This window comes from Nesoenas mayeri (genome assembly GCF_963082525.1).
Source record: "Nesoenas mayeri genome assembly, chromosome: 3".
In the NCBI taxonomy this organism is placed as follows: Eukaryota; Metazoa; Chordata; class Aves; order Columbiformes; family Columbidae; genus Nesoenas; species Nesoenas mayeri.
The window spans coordinates 20,014,283-20,031,762 of NC_137544.1; the positions used below are offsets into that span (position 1 = coordinate 20,014,283).

Here is a 17,480-nt window from a genome sequence, read left to right on the forward strand (position 1 = left end):
GAATTTGCTCATCTGCATGTGAAATCTGCTCTTCTAGCCTAACACACACAGAATTTCTGCTGCTTCAAAGTCTGCTGGTTTCTCTCCTTCTACAGATAACGACATTGTGCTCTTTCAGCATGGGCTCATTTAGTGTACACTCTGTGATACAACCTTAGATTTTGAGGAGCATTTTAACAGTGGCCATCATTAATTGTTTTTGTATGCTTGACTGTGCTTACACTGCACTCAGCTCCAGCATCCGGTTTTCTGTAATAAAAAAGAGGCAGAGGAGGACTACAGTATAAGCACATTATTATTGTTATGTGTTACTTTCTACACTGTGGTAAAAAGGAAAAAAAAAGACAGACCCTTGAAAAAAAAATAAATCTAAATAAATTATATTTAAGATGCAGTTTCCAGACTTATACTGTTTACATAGTTTCATTAAAGTGATCAGCTGTAAAGTAGTCAATCAGAGTGATATTTAAAATGCCCTCTCCAGGCTTCAGAGTTAAGACTACATGAAGATGAATGGAATCTTGTTTCCAGATTTTCAGACTGCAAATTAATGGGAACATCATTATGAAAGCATATTATCAGCTTAAAAGAGCTATGAATATAATCTATTCAAGAGAGATTAGATTCTATAGCACTTTTCTTCTGTATTAAGCAGGAAAGGAATCAAAACATGCGAAAGCAATTTATAAGAAAACCAAGCCAGCATAGCCTTTTTTCTTGTTGTTTTGTTTGTTTGTCTGTTTGGTTGTTTTTTACACATAGAGAACTATTTTTTCCAGGCCCGTCAGTCTGACACTTCTCTTGAACACATAGTTCAAACAAAAAGCATGTTAAAGCAGACTTACTAGAAAATCACAACTTACTCATTTTGCCTGTAAAACTGAGCTTACAGATTTTCTGTTTGCTTGTATAAACTAATAATAGCAGAAAGAGCTAAAATGACCCTGTGTTAAATGCAGTCTACTGAATGCTGAATTCAGAGTTTAATAGGTAAACAACATATAATTTACTTTTTGATTGTGTGATCTTAATCTATAATTCAGCCATGTGTTAGATGTGGTATCAGACAATAGCTATAAAAATGAAAAAAACATCTTGGTTATTTCTTACAAATATATGTATATTTCTTCCTTTTAAATACCAGGGTTATTCTTTAAAAGAGAGTCAATTCAGTGCCTGCTATTTTAACTTTTGTGTATTTCACAAATGAGTTTTAATGTAAGAGCTGTAAATGTTAGGTATGTTGGACACTGCAGAGATATGTCACGGTTTGTTCCCCGTGAATAAGAGTTACAAGCTAATTATGGGGAAAAAAGAAAAAAAACAAACAGGGAAATAATAAACATTTATATTAAAAGAATTGAATAATTAAAAAAAAATATAGATTATGGGTTTCTCCTCAAGGCTTCTCCCGGAACCATTGTAGGTGGTGATTTGTTTTCCTCTGATGCACTAAGCGAGAAACATCTGTCAGGAAAGTGTAAGTATGTTCCATAAGTATAGATGTAATGGAGGAGGGGCAAGGGCCTTGATTTTGATTAACACCCAATACACCTGTTGTGACTTCAGCGTGAAGAATCTAAAATAATGGAATTCTTAATAAATATTTTCTTTATTTCTTTAAGCCAGGAAAGGTTTAATCCTCAACACTCCCATTAACAGGAAAAAACCTTCAACGGTTCTAAGTCTTTTCTGAGGCCTGATCCAAAGTCCTTTTAATTGAATGGAAAACCTCCCACCATCTTTAGCTTGCTTTGGATCTGAAGTTATGTTCCATAACTGTGAAAAGCTTTCCATGAGCAGCATGTTTTTAATGGAGTGAGAAGAATATTGCAAGGCCAAATTCCATGCATAACTCCATCAGCAGAATTTGCACTCCTTACACTTGACAAAACCAGTTTCAGGTGGATACTGTCATGGGCAGAGTCCAACCATTACTTGTTAAAAGGTATTTTTAAGATATTAATTAGTTGAATATTGTTAAGGAAATTATTTAACTTTTGTGTGACTTCTATTGAATACAGAGGTTTATTAACCTCTATAAGTTAAAAATGATTAATATTTAATGCAAAGGAGAGGTAATTGTCTACCAGTTTGTATGCAAAACTTGTACCAGAATACAATATTTTAACTATAGTTTACCTGATTTTAATAAAATTTTTACAAATTTTGGTATTAGCTCTGCTGAACCCAGATTCATAAATGAGTAACAAGTAAACATGTCAGGACTACATATCTCCAATTTTTGCAAAAATTCTTGTGAATGTCAGTGTACCACAGACCAAATGTGTTTTATATATTTATATAAAGACCTATATAATCAAGAATGATCTAAAAATAATTTTACTTCATCTTAAACTTTAAAGGCCATTATTTCAAGGTAGTGGGATTGTCTTTAAGGCTAAGAAAAACTTTTTTTTTATCTGTTCGCATCAATGAAAATACTTTCTATTCAAAAATAAAGTAAATATAATGAATAAGATGTTTAGCCAAAGGACATTTTTTTCTTATAAATTTCCTTCACCATAAAAAAAGAGAAATATGCCAATTTCTAAAGACACTGCCAATGGATTAAATTCTGTGCAAGAGATACAGTCCACAACAGTGCATACTGGGAAGTGGCAACCTATAGGAGATATTTACATAAGAAGTAGTTTGCTGGGTCACCTGTTCCACAGTCTTTCATTTGACGTTCTTGAGATGCTATATTCGTCTTGAACTTAGTGGTTTTCCTATGGCTGAATGAGTGTTAAGGCTGGAATTCTGCCTATTCCTAGCTCGTGCCAGGAGGTTAATAAGATGCTCTTCTTCCATGTTGTGTATAGCTGAGGGTTGCAACCTCTGAGCTAATCAAAACAAATAATTTGTTTCAGCTGTGTTCCTGCCTTACGTATTATTCTCCCAAATCAGGGGGCATTTAATTTGCAGAAGTGTTTATGAGGACAGTGATTTTTAAAAAAGTATAAAAAAGTATAAAAAGTTTGAACACAGGGTGTAAAAATTCACTCGGAAAGTAGAAAGTTACAGTTCCTCTTTTCCAGCTTGGAAAGAAAAAAGTATTAATCAATGTTTAGGTGATCTCTGTATCAATGCTCACCAAGTGAATTAAAAATCAGAGTAAGTAGATAATAGGATCATAGAACAGTTTGAGTTGGAAGGGACCTTCAAAGTAATCTAGTCCAATCCCCTGGAATGAGCAGGGACATCTTCAACTAGATCAGGCTGCTCAGAACCCTGTCCAGCCTGGCCTGGAATGTTTCCAGGGATGGGGCATCTACCACCTCTCCAGGCAAACTGCCACTTTTTTACCACCGCCATTGTAAAAAATACTTTCCCTATATCTAGTATGAGTCTGCCTTTAGTTTAAAACAATTGCCCCTTGGCATATCGTTACATACCCTATTAAAAGTCTGTCCTCATCTTTCTTGTAGGCCCCTTTTAAGTATGGAAAGACTGCAACAAGGTCTCCCCAGAGCCTTCTCCAGACTGAACAACCCCAATTCTCTTAGTCTGTCCTCACAGGAAGAGTGTTCTACCCCTCTGATCATTTTTGTGGCCTCCTCTGGACCCTCTCTGGCAGGTCCATGTCTTTCCTGTACTGAGGGCTCCAGAGCTGGATGCAGGGCTCCAGAGCTGGATGCAGGGCTCCAGGTGGGGTCTCACCAGAGCAGAGGGACAGAATCACCTCCCTCAACCTGGCCACGCTCCTTTTGATGCAGCCCAAGGTACGATTTGCCTTCTGGGCTGCAAGCGCACATTGCTGGCTTATGTCCAATCTTTCATCCACCAGTACCCCCAAGTCCTTCTCAGCAGGTCTGCTCTCAATCCCTTCTCCCCACAGCCTATATTAATATCGGGGGTTGCTATGGTGCGGGACCTTCACTTGGTCTTGTTCAACCTCATGAGGTTTGCATGGGCCCACTTCTCGAGCTTGTCCAGGTCCCTCTGGATGGCATCCAGTCCCTCATGTGTGTCAAATGCACCACTCAACTTGGTGTCATCCACAAACTTGCTGAGCGTGCGTTCAGTCCCCTTGTCTGTGCCACCGATGAAGATATTAAACAGTACTGAATCCCAGTATGGACCCCTGAGGGACACCACTCAGGGATGTTTGGCTATAAGCACACAAAAACAAGTGATTTTGGAAGAGAAGTATATTGTTTTAAAAAATCAGGGGGAAGCCCTTTCCTTGTAAAAATCATATTAGCCTCTCACTCAAGGCTGCTTTTGTAATTATGCAGTGCATGAGAGCTCTGAGCCCAGAGGTGTAGCAGAGTGCTTCTGGGTGAGCGAGCTGTTTTCTCCATTGCTGCTGCAGCCACTCGTTGTGCTGCGCAGCCAGTTGTCCCAGCGTGTCACCTCCGGCCTCTCCCGCACTTTGTGCAGCAATTCAGAAAACTGTTCCTGCAGCTATTAGACTGCAAAATTAAAGTGGCTCTTTCATGAAATGTTTACAGTATAAACCAAGCTTGTGCTGCCTAATCTTATGGGAGTTGCAGAAGGGGAAATTGTACAAAAGCGTGGGCTTTCTGCCTTTGTTAACTTTAAGGAGAAAGTAAAGAGGGTCAAAGTAAGAAAAGACACCAGAGTGTATCCCATGACAATAAAAAGCACAATTCATTTTCAAGTGCTCTACTTAATGATACCTTGGAACAGTCTTATGAAGCTGGAATTATTACTTATGTGCTTTTCAATACAGTCTAAGATTCCAGCACAAGAAGGAATAGTTTATCTTGGAACAGTTTTAATGGTCTTCTCAGAGCTTCCTGCCCTCACTGAAGGGACGTGTCCTTTGTTCACATAATGTGCAAACTGCCTCATACAGTCTGACAGGTTAGGGTGAAATGGCACCAATTTCAGGTTATTGAATACCGTACTAAAAGCTCCAGTGTTTCTTTTACTGCTACCCAGGCAGCTGCAACTTCCCTTCAGGTGGGACGGGAGATGTGGAAGCAAAGGCAGATGGATGCCTGGAGTGAAAACTAGGAGTATTATCTCAGCCACACAGCCCATCTCACTGATTGGGACATTTGGTGTGATCCACTTTATCTACCTCACTGAGAATTTATGAGCATTCATTAGCTCTGCAAACTGGACTTCAAAGTCATCATTTTCAGTTGTTGAAAAGAACATCTACAAATACAAAGAAATATACAAATATTTTTAATATATACAGCCATGCAAAGAAATTGGCTAATGATTGAACTTGAACTATCAAGAAGAGACTGAAATCAAGTAGAATGATAGTGCCTGATCTTTGTGGAAATGAACCTGTAAGGAAAGTCTGCATCTGTACTGCAATGGGAGGCCAAGCAGCATGCTTTCTGTTACAGCTTTTAAGATGTATTACACAATTATAAAACCATGTAGGTTGGGACTTCCAAATGTTACCTAGTCCAAACTCCGGCTCAGACTGAGTCTACTTGGAGCAGGTTGCTCGGGACTTTGTTCGGTCAAATTTTGAGTATTTCTAAGTTTCTCTATCTAATAAGAGAATATTATACTCTCTATATAATATCTCTAAGTACCTCTGTCTTTGAGTTCTCACAACTTATTCCAGTGTTTGACCAGCTTGATGGTAATTTTTTCCCTCTATAATGAATTGGACTTTCCCATGCTGAACCTTGTCCTCATTGCCTCTTATTCTTCAGCTGTGCAGCTCTGAGAAAATTTTTGCTATGCCTTCACCACACCATCCTGCTAGGTATTCGTAAACAGCAGTCAGATTTCTTACACTTTTCTTCACAGGAATGAATAAGCCAATGCTCTCAGTCTCGTATATCAAGTGCTCCAGGCCCATAACCATCCTGCAACGTCTTTCAACAATGCGAATTTGCAGTTTAGTGTTTACAGTTCTCAGAACTCTGGGAAGAATACAGAAGACATTGTGCCCTCCTAAGTGTTAAGTCGGATTTGTCTGCCCACTCTCTACCATCTGAGACTAAGGCAGTAGGGTGGAGTGCTTGTAGAAATGACCTGTGCTCATGCCCAACCTGTCCTCCTTGCAGAGAGGTTCTTGACTGGACTCACGCTAAGAATTTTTGCATTCAGTATTAATTAATTAATTAATTAAGTCTTGCTAACATTGCAGGCCTGAGGTAAATTCAAGTAAATGATGAGGTTATACTTAAAAGTCAGTGTAGATGGAGGATGTCTCAAGTCAATTGCACCAAAAATAGAGTATGTCTGAGAATTGCTCAAAAATTAGTATAAACTCACACAGAAGACCAGTGACAAAACTGGATTTCCCTTAGCTGTACTATTCATTAGCCTTCTTACTAGACCAGACTGCCTCTCACAGTCTGATATAATTCACACTCAGTATTTTCACATTTCCTCCCTTGGGCTTCTGACAAATGTTTTTAGGCCTAGAGGGAAAAAGCTGCTTGTTTTTCATGAAATGAAAACTGAAGGATTTTACTTTCTTGCTGTTGACTCTTCACCCCTAAAATAGAAAGTAGTATCTCTGCTTTATCTGTCGGGGAAAGCAAAACTGTTGTGAGTTTGCTCCCCTGTTATTGGATGGCACATGTTTTCAGATAGAAATTCATTCAGAAGAGATTTTGAAGTCCATCCAGTATAGTAACTTCATGGTATAATGGATCTTCTCAGTGCTAATGGGCACAGTGCAGTGACTGCATATGGAACAAAACTTACCTCTCAGCCTTTAGATGCAATTAGTCACCTAAACACATTTTACACCAAACTATTGTGTTAACCTTACCTTACCTTTCTGAATGTGCACTGAAAATCATCTTTTTACTTGCTCTTTTGAACAGGAGATTAAGAAATAAGCTGTTAATAGTGAAAAAAAATCCAAGTAATTACATTTTCTGTCATTTGGATTGTTTTAAAAGGGTTTTTTTTTTGCAAACTTTTGCATCCTCATCCTGCCCATGGTATATTTCCTAGGTGACTCATTGATCTTTGCAGTCCTCTTCATTTCTGGCTTTGTCATAATGCTAGACTGAGAGGACTCTCATTAGAGGCAAGTATACTGCTCCTTTCTTACTTACATAGGACTAGAAATATTTTGTAGGCTTCATCTTTCATACCAATATTTGATATACTGTTTTCAAAGAGGGCATATGAATTGGACTTTCTTCACACTCTTATTCTTCCTGTCTTTCCCACTCAGCCTTTCCTTTCCCCCTTACATTTGATCCAACTGTTACTTTTCCTATGTTCTTCTAGAGTCATCCTGTTGACCAAGTATTTGTGTGAGCACAAGCTGAACAGTTCTGCTCAAGTGGAAAACAGATAAACAGAATAGCTAAAGAATGGCTGATGATGGGTTGTGCCCATTCTCTTCCCAGTGACTTCAGTGGATTCTTAAGACCACAGACTATACGCAAATTGTTAATTTGTAACCTCTGTTTTTAGCTCTCCTAATCTGATAGTTTTTCTCAGTGTTTCTTGGAGAGGTGCTGACCATTTCGAGTATTCCAGATTCACAGATTTTGAAGTCATCCCAAACCTCCAGGAAACTCTCAGGAAGTGACAAATTCAAGGTCATACTGCTGTGACCACCAAATGTTTTAGTAATTGCTTTACCTGGGAGAAGATACACGAAGTACAAAAGAGCAGACCATGGGAGGAGCAGCAACATAGAGACAACAATTCAAGAACTATGCTATTCATAATTTTATGGTGTTCAAGGCCAACCAGCAGGCTACTGACCATAATGTCTTATCAAAGAAAAATTCTGTACTTTAAAGAGTGCATTTTCAAAGTACTTGGAATTTGGCCTAATTTTAATTTAATTTTTTGCTAAAACTTCCGTTTACTCCATAAATAGAAAAATTAGGCCAGTCGTATGAGTTTTTGAAGATACCTTTTAAGTTGAAGAATACCAAAATGCTGTACCTGTGCTCCTGTCTTTCATTGCTTCTCTTGGACCCATTTTCACATACAGGGAGAAAGACAAAATTTGTCACTGCCTGTTCTGCAAACTCTGGACAAGTCTTGCTGCACAGTGGATGTATGGCAGATATTCCTGAGGGGCTTAGTGGTTCCCATTTTAGTAAACCAACCAGGAACAGGACATTCTTCTTCAGAAACAAATGTGTCTACCCAAAATTACTGAAAATAAAGGCCACGTGGTTTGTTGTTTTTTGTTTTTTGTTTTTTTCAAGCACAGGCTTGCAGCAATGCTATTAGTAGACAGAGAACTCACATGGCTTTGCCCCTAGTTGTAGGGCATGTTCTATTACGGTTGTCTTCTCCTGCATTTTTCTCCACGCCTCAACCATATTGTGTTATAAAAATGAAGCTTTAAAAATGAAGCTATAAAAATGAAGCTTTTTTTCAAAGGCTGAGATGTTTGGAAATGAACATATGAATTTGCATATGTTGGAACTGATTCATCTCTGGTGCCAGGAAGCGCTCTCTGCTGCGGGGAGGAGATCTGCAGCTGGCCGGTGCTGCCTGTGAGGCAGGCGATGCTGGCAGGAGGCAAAGCGTGGGCAAGGTGCCCATGGAGAGAGCTGATTCACAGCTTCCCCCTGGCATCTTCTGTGAATGGAGCACCCCCGGGTAGCACACAGAAGCTCTTTTACATTAGGCACATACCATGCCTTTGGCGAGCTGCATGTTAGGCAGTATATGCTGGTGCTAGATGTGAGAACAGCGGGCAGCACGTCATGGCACTTGCTGCTGGGAAGCTGGGAAGTCCTGACTGCTAGTAGAGCAGGCAGCCTGCAGAGGTGGTAACCGAAGGCACAAGAATATATTCTATAAAGCAATATAATTAATTTAAACACATCATATGTATCTATGCATTCGAGTGCACAGCAATATTTTAAATGCCAGCATGATGTATTTTAGTCTGCTTATAGGAAAATGGATTTCAGTGTAATTAAAAAATCTTATCGTGTTCTTTCCTACCCCCACACAGTTCAAAAAATGCAGGAATGCAATACAGATAATACCAGCAGCTATAGACAGAAAAATTGTACATGCAGAAAGTCAGGGAATTAATTAAATTTTACCTAAAGAGAAGAGTATGCAGTCAGCCATCCCCAGTTTCTAGAGGCAAAGAGCAGAGACAGAAGAGACTGAAGTTACCCCATGAAGCCTCTGAGCCAAAATCATTTTAGTCTCATGCCTGAACTAGCTGCATAGGCCTGGCGTCATTCCCTCATGGATAGAAAGACTGTACAGTGAAAACGGTAACAACAAATCCTCCCATTCTACACTTCTTTCCAATCTCCAACCTGCACTTCTCCCAGCGGGTTCTGAGAGGGCTCAGTAATGCCCCACCAGGAGTGACCCCTGCCTCAATGCCCTGATCTCCTGCTCATTCCTACTGGAGCTGCACTGGATCCAATGCCAAAAAGCAACTGACAAGATAGAAGACTTTTCTCAATTAACCTGCTACTGCACAACTTTTTTTTTTTTTTCTGGGCTCTTGTTTTTCCCTTAAATCCTCTTCCTTTATATCTGCTGTGGTTTTGGGTTTAAAATTTTTCTATTGCCTCCAATGAGGTCTGTTGTTTCAGTAGCATTCTGCTAAGCAAGAAATGTTAGCAGTATTTTACATATGAAAAAGTAATATTTAGAGCTTCTGCTAAAACTAAATTTCTGTGATTAAGTACTCCTAGTTAGACTGAATATCGGAAAATAATTAACATATGAATCTAAATTTAACTTCTTTTTTATTTTTGGCTTACAACACATCTTTATGAACCTTTGATATTTATAAGGGTCTGAATTCACATGCTTTTGTAGGTATATTTGTGAAGACTAGAGCATAGATTTTTCCCTTAAACATGAAACCACAGACTCAAGATCCACCGAAATATTAATTACCTGCATACCTGTCCCACAGAGTTTATGTTGCCCCTTGAACCAACTCAAATGAGCTTCAGATGAGGTCTGAATGCATTTTTTGGAAGTGCCAGCCTGATTCTGCTCCCTTTGAAGCCAGTAATAAAGCTTACAAGGACTTTAATGAAAATAAAAGAGTGCAATATACTTAAAATGACTCATTGTGTCTTGGCAGCCAAGAAATTCTATGTTAAGGTTTCACAAGACACAGCATTTTCTCCCCTGACACAAGGATGTGTAGCCAGTCATCTCAGCAGTGCAAGAGGACCACAAGCAATGCAGACTAAGGGAAAGACAAAATCAATGGGGAGAAGGGAGCAGGAGGACAAGAAGGGTGATGAAAGAAGATATAATGGAAAGAAACTACAAAGAGGAGGAAAGAAGAAAGAACTGTCGACTTCAAGATTCTTAGAGATCATGAAAGGAGAAAAGGATGAGAGAGGAAAAGAGCATGAAGATATCAGCAAAAGAAGAGAGAGAAAAAAGTAGTAAAAGAGCAAATTTAAAAGTGACAAGAAGGGACAATGAGAATGGAAAAGGATCTGGAAAAGGAAGCAGTAGAATGTGGAAGAGAAACACTGTAGAGGAATATGAATCATAGAATAGAATCATAGAATCATTTTGGTTGGAAGAGACCCTCAAGATTATTGAGTGCAGCCGTTCATCTAATTCTAGCATTAAACCATGTCACTAATAATGTCATCTATACATCTTTTAAACATCTCTAGGGATGGTGACTCCACTACTGTCCTGGGCAGCCTGTTCCAATGCCTGACAATCCTTTCCGTGAAGAAATTTTTCCTGCTATGCAATCCGAACCTTCCCTCGCGCAACTTGAGGCCATTTCCTCTCGTCCTATCACTTGCTACTTGGGAGAAGAGACCAACACCCTCCATGCTACAATCTTCTTTCAGGCAGTTGTAGAGAGAGAGAAGGTCTCCCCTCGACCTCCTTTTCTCCAAGCTAAACAGCCCCAGTTCCCTCAGACACTTCTCATAAGACATGTTCTTTACACGTTTTACCAGTTTCATTGCCCTTTCCTGAACATTCTGCAGTACCTCAGTTTCTTTCCTGTAGTGAGGGACCCAAAACTGAACACAGTAGTCAAGGTGTGGCCTCACCAGTGCAGGACCTGGCACTTGGCCTTGTTGAACCTCATACAACTGGCCTCAGTCCAACCATCCAGATGGTCAACATCCCTCTGTATGGCCTTCTAACCCTCAAGCAAATCAACATTCCCACCCAATTTGGTGTCATCTGCAAACTTACTGAGGGTGCACTCAATCCCCTCGTCCAGATCATTGATTAAGAGATTAAACAGAACTGGCCTCAATACTGAGCCCCGGGGAACACCACTCCTGACTGGCCACCAATTGGATTTGACTTTGTTCACCACAACTCTTTGGGCCTGGCCATACAGCCAGTTCTTCACCCAGTGAAGAGTATGCCTGTCCAAGCCATGAGCAGCCAGTTTCTCTAGGAGAATGCTATGGAAAACAGCATATGGATGGAAAGCAAACCATCGGGCAAAAGCAAGTGCAGGTTCTTGCTCCTGTGTAGGAAAAGGGATTTCAAATGAAGAAGCATCAGGAAACAAAATGGAGGGAGTAAAATAGAGTGAAGAATTATATAAATGTGTAGCTTCATTGAGGGAAAATAAGAGAAAATAAACACATCCTAACAAGTTTTTCTTTGCAAATTCATGGATAGGTTGTGTAGGTAGAGGGTCTTTGTTTAGGTATCAAAAGAAAGTAGCAACACTCCAGGAATTCAGAAGTCAAATGCCATGGTAAAAAAAATAGACAATAAAAGACAATGGTGTAAAAGTGGAAAAGCATCTCTGTTCCTACTGGAATCAGACTATACAACAGCTTTTCTTCTGTGTCTTCATGAGGAAAAGAATCAGCAGCATTCCTATTCACATTCTTAATTAGAGCTTGATAATCTGCCAAAATACCTGGGACTTAAAATAAGATTTAGCGATTTACACATCCTGATTGCATTCACAGAGCTGTCTAGAACAGCAATGGCTGGGAGGCATTGCTCTGCTGAGGAAGTTGAAAGCACAGTGAGTTGCTGGTTTCTGTCCAGTTAAATAGGTGTTTTCATAACACTAATCACAACCCTGGCTGTTCCTGACACACCTGTGGCCACCAGTTCTCCACTGAGGACCACCCAGCGCTGTGATCTCTCTTCTTACCCCGGAATGTTCCGCACAGGTTAGTGCTGAGTGCCGTAGGAAGGAACCGGAGGAAAACATGTTCTCTCTTTTGTCCTCTTAAATAGATAAAAAGGAGACTCGTTTGTCAAGAGCTGCAAATCTTTTGGTTTTTGACAAGCACCCAAATTCATAGAGATGTAGACATACAGTAAACTTTCCATACTTTACAGAGAACTCCATTTCTTTATTTGACAAAGCTTCTTTTCATCCCTTCACTTCTTGGCCACTCCCCTTTTTCTCTCTTTCCTCACATATTCTGTTCAGGAAACTGCAAACACAGTATCTTTATGAGTTTACTTTTTTAACCTTTTATTTCTGGACCACCTGACTAGCAAAGAAACCCACAATATTTTGTTTATGAATTTACATTTAGTTTCAGGAGGCATATGGCTTTATAACTGCAAACAGAGCAGTGAATAAGAATCTCTGCTTCTAGCCCATTTTCCTCTTCTGTATTAAATCGTTTAGCCTCTCTATGCCCCAGTTTTCCTCTGCCAAATTCTTCCCTTTTTCAAAGCAATATTGTGAGATTTTATCCATTAATGTTTGTTAAATACTTTCAGATCTTCAGATGAAGGATAGAAATGCAAATTATTATTTTGTCTGTCTTCCAGACTCCCAACCTATCAATTCCATTCCTCATGATTCAAATAAAAGAGAATCTCAAATACATGGAAACTATCAGATAATAAAAAATTCTACATTCTGCTGTGAAAAAATCCCACAGGAAACAATTATATTTCTTTAGCCTTTCTGAACCTTCAACAGAAAATCACACCTCTACTATAGAGATTGACAGCATGGTCAAAATGAAACTATGGGAATGATAAAATTTTCTGTTAAATCCCAGTTCTTCTGCAGTGTGGAACACTTCTGAGGAACCATTCTGAATTTTTGAAGAACTTACTGTTTTCCTTCCCCATTCAATTCAATATTGTTTTTCTTTTGGCTTGCTAGCTACGTCTGCTTTAAATATTTAATTAATAATTTATAAGATACATATTCTGTCTGGTAGACTATATTATTTATATATGTGTTCATTTAATTACTCAAAGGAAGATTGGATCCACAACACAGTAGGTAATAAGTTCTGTAAACTAAACAATAAAACTAACATCAATCTTCGGAGTTGATATACCAGCTTATTAATAACAGGTCATGCCAGGTATTTTGTAGCAACCTGTTGCAATTGAACTCTAGTATAGTTGGTGGGTACTAGAAAGAGTTACTATTTGATGGCTCTTGGCATGGCCAGTGCGAGAGGAATTAATGGTTTAATTTCAGTTCCATGGAAGCAAATTTCTTCAGCACAAAAATAAAATATCAAAGCAGATTGCCCTAAGCAGAGTTGGAAATGCTCTTCACCTTTAGTAGTGACCATCGTTATTTTTTTATGTCTGAAGGGTCCACTGAGTGCTATTTTTAATCCCCCAGGAGCAAAGACTAAAAAAAGTACACAGATAATGAACAGACCTGCCAATTTCTGTGAAAACTACGGCCTGATTTAATAACATGTTCCTTCCCTAGTGCAAACCAAGCTGTAGTGATATGGGCGGTGAGGCTGGAAGCGTGCAGGGGCAGAGGGCTTGCTACGGGGCACAGAAGGGACTAAGGGCGATTGAAGGGGCAAAAGACAGAGAGAAGAAGTTACATTTGCTACAGTTGCTAAAACTCTCTCTGGTGATTAAGGTAAACATTATCACCCTACTGAGCAAAAAAACCAGCCAGGCATTTCAATGACCTGACTTCTGTTTGTGTGGTGTGCTCAATTTGGGCTTTTATAATTCTAGATCCAAGGTTTCCATTTGCATTTATGTGTATAACCTGGTCAAACCTTAAAGACAAGATTTGACTGGGCTGGAAATAGAATTCACTGTGTTGATGAGTCTCAGCCAAGGGTTTCTGTGAGAGAGAGGGAACCTGAGCCTGAGCCCAAGCCTGAGCCCAGGCACTGAGCTGTGGTCAGGCTGTGTGCATTGACAAAACTTCCTTGAGCGCTGCCTCTTCCCTAGAGAAGTACAGTCCTTCAGGTTCCAAAAAGCCACTGTCATTTTGTGGTAAATTCTCTGAAAGGTGGGAAAAAAAAGCAATGTATTTCCATTATGCTGCAGATTACTGTATTTTTTTTTATCAGTATGTTTTAGAGATAATTTATGTTTTAAAATAAATTTTAGAAGTAAGTCAACCAAAGGTATAGGTAATAACAAGAAAAAAAACATCAGTTCTGTCTTTGCACCTTTGTATATCCACCTATTTGTTCTCATGCTAGTTGAGCTATAAGTCTAAATAGGGAAGCTACATGGAAGCTTATCTAGCTCCTATAGACCCAGACAGAAGCCTAGGAATATAGGTTTAAATTTGGATTTTATTTGTAGTCTGCTATGCTGCTGTGAGCTGGGTTGTGTTTGGTTGGTTTGGATTTTTTTCTCTCAGCTGAGTTTGCAGCAAGATTTTTAACTACTGGCGTTTGGAAAAACCTTCCCAGAGCCCATTTTGGCATTGCAGCCATTTCCTCCCCAGTCCCAGGAACCCTCCTAAGTTCCTTCAAGCTGCAAAAGTTTTTTTTAAATGCTGCACACCTTTGGTCTTTTCCCCAGTAAAGAATGGGTTGTAGGGCTTAAGAGTATTGATCCTGGTTTGGCTCTCGCCTTTTTTTTTCATTCCTGCTATTGAATCTAAGCCCAATACTGAATCCAGCTGCCACAGCTGTTGCTGCTCTGCTGCCTGCCCTGCTTTCTGCTTATGCTTATGTTCCCCAAAAAGCTACTCTGCGATGTTCTGTGAAATGAATGGGACATCAAGGCAGTGCTAATTGCATTCCCCTTCACTGACAAGCTCTTTCTTTCACTGGATGCCCTGAGTTTGTGGTGAAGTGCTAGTGTTATATGTTCTGAACTTCATTCTTTACAGAACGAGTTCCTTTTGTCACCTCAATCTTTACAGTATTAAAGTATTTCCTTTGCTGCAATAAGGTATTTAAGCTATTATGTACAGTCTACAAATAAGCTTCTGATCCTGCCAAATTACATTCACTTGAAGTAAGTGTGGAAACTGTGTATGTCTTTTCCCACTTACTCTGATACTCATTTTCAAAGAGTTTCCTGTCACTTTCGTCTTAAAAGCACCCGTAGATACAATTTTTCTGGCATTGTTGCATGTAGATATGATAAGTCAAATATGCACAGGTAGTAGTTGATAGTAATGTAGTATCCAATATATGATCAGACATTCTGAAAAAACAGACTTGCAGTTCCAGTAGTACAAGGACTTGCAGTTGTCTCCTTCTCTAATCTGCTGAGGATATCAAATATTGTAATAACTTTATAGTTGAAACAGACTGCTGTAGATCTGCTTCCTATATTTCACAGTGGTTATAAGCACTTCTCATAGGATGGAACCCACAGTGAACAGAAATGTTCCACAGTTTTTAAATACTCTTATCAACTGCACTAAACTGTCATTTCATCTGTTACATTTAGATCAATATATGATTATGAAACTTGAAAACAAATATTATAGTGCCAAAATCAAAATCTGAAAGGTCTTTCTAAAATCCTTGCCTACATAAGAAATCTCCTCTGGTTTAATCAGAAGTATGATTTTAAACTGATGTGAACTGTAGAGAGCCCATTGTGAAGATTCTCAGTTCAACTTACCACGGGGTGATTTCCTCTTTAACTTCAGTTACTTTTTTTTTTAATGACACAGAAATAAGCTACTTTTTAAATTGTGTAAGACTCTCCAAATGCTTGAGGTGTAATGGTCTAATTTTAAGACTGATTGGATATACTGATGGATTTTGTAAATCCTGTTTGTTAAAGCACTATTAGTCATGGCTGCCTGTAGAAAAAGTCTTGGAAAAGATGAGAAAAACCATTGTTCCATTTTGATAATAGCTTGTTCTCAAAAGGATTGAAAAATCTGTAGTGGACAATGATGGCTTCAAATAGCATGGGTTCATTAAGGGATCCTTGTAGTACCTCAGACAGACTGCAGAGGAACAGTCTCATGGCTCCTTTTTCTCCTTTATTCATTTAAATGTCATGGACATTTAGAGCCAAAGTTTAGTCAGCTCCCTTAATTAAATCTTGTTCCCATATGTTTTGACTCAATACCTTTAGAAGCTTCAGGCAGGCTACAGTGATGCAGCTGGTCTTGATGGAAGTAGGAAATAGGCATTGTAAATGACTGAAGATACCTTGCATTAAAAAAACACATGGAGCAGGAGTTACAGATCTCAAAATGTTTGCCAAAAAATAAAAATAAATAGGGAGAACATCTAAATATTTAGATATGATGCATTTAAAATAAGACCCTTTATATAAGATGCCCTAGCCATTTATTTTTTAACTGAAAGAAATAGCCAACGTTTGTGCTAGCCATGTGCAGCCAGAGCAAAGAAAGAATAGTAAGTGCCATACAGAAGGAGCTATGATGTTTTCGCCAAGGGCCAGATTTTCCCTAATTTTTGTCAGAAGAAAATAGGAAAAAATCAGGTTTTTATCTTTCTACAAGCAGCAAGATTTGTGTGTGATGTCACCCTGTATATTGGTCTTTCAGATTAAGAGTCACAGTAGTCCTTAAACCATCTAGTCAAGATTGTGGCCTTATACTTGGTCCTGTGCAAAGATGTAAAGCAAGAGAATAGGAGAATTGTCTTTAAGGAAGTTGTTTAGACTTGTCCAAAGCACACAGGATTTTATATAAAAGAGCAACGACATGGTGAACCCCAGAGGTTTTACCAGCTTCCATCCTGGAAGTGCTGTCATATTTTAATCTTTTCTGTAGAATAACCTAACTGGCCCACATGAAGACCATCTGAGAACTCCATCTAATGAATTCCAGTTTAAATTGTCTCTTTCAAGGTTGCATTAGTCATGTTTGAAGTTTGGCCCTGCTGAACTTGTCAGAAGTAGGTAATACTTGCTAGCTTTAAAGTGCTAAAATGAAGCTTAAAGGAACATGACAGCTCTATTGCACCAAATTCTGGGTTGCTTAATTCCTGATTTAAAAAAGAAAACAAAACAAAACCAAACCAAAAACAAACAAACAACTTTCAAGTCTCTGCAGAAACCGTTGTGGAAAAAAAGTTGACCAGTATGTTGGACCAAATTTGAGGAAAGCACACATGTAACTAAAGGGTGAAAGCCAAAGGCTGCGTGAATGCTGGATTCAAATAGTGAAAGAATTTAATGTTATGGAAATCCGACGTTTCAGAATACAACATCTGAATTTGTGCGCATGCTTTTTTGAATTTGAATGCTTTCTTCAAATGAAGCTTTAAAGCATGGCTAAAATTCAAAACTCAGGCTCAAGGAAAGTGACTTTCTGGAATTCATGTAACATTGGTCTGTTTGGTAAAATGAATATAAATTTATTCTTCCTTTGTCTTTCTGTGATTTAGTGTAGCAGTCCAACGACCAGCTAATGA

General features: G+C 38.9%; 1 protein-coding gene across 3 annotated transcripts in view; it reads left to right on the top strand.

The window, feature by feature from the left end:
• Positions 1–17,480, top strand: part of MYT1L (myelin transcription factor 1 like) — a gene marked incomplete at both ends in the record, with an annotated part of 132,529 nt that overhangs the window by 85,776 nt on the left and 29,273 nt on the right. The gene's annotated exons all lie outside the window — the stretch shown is intronic.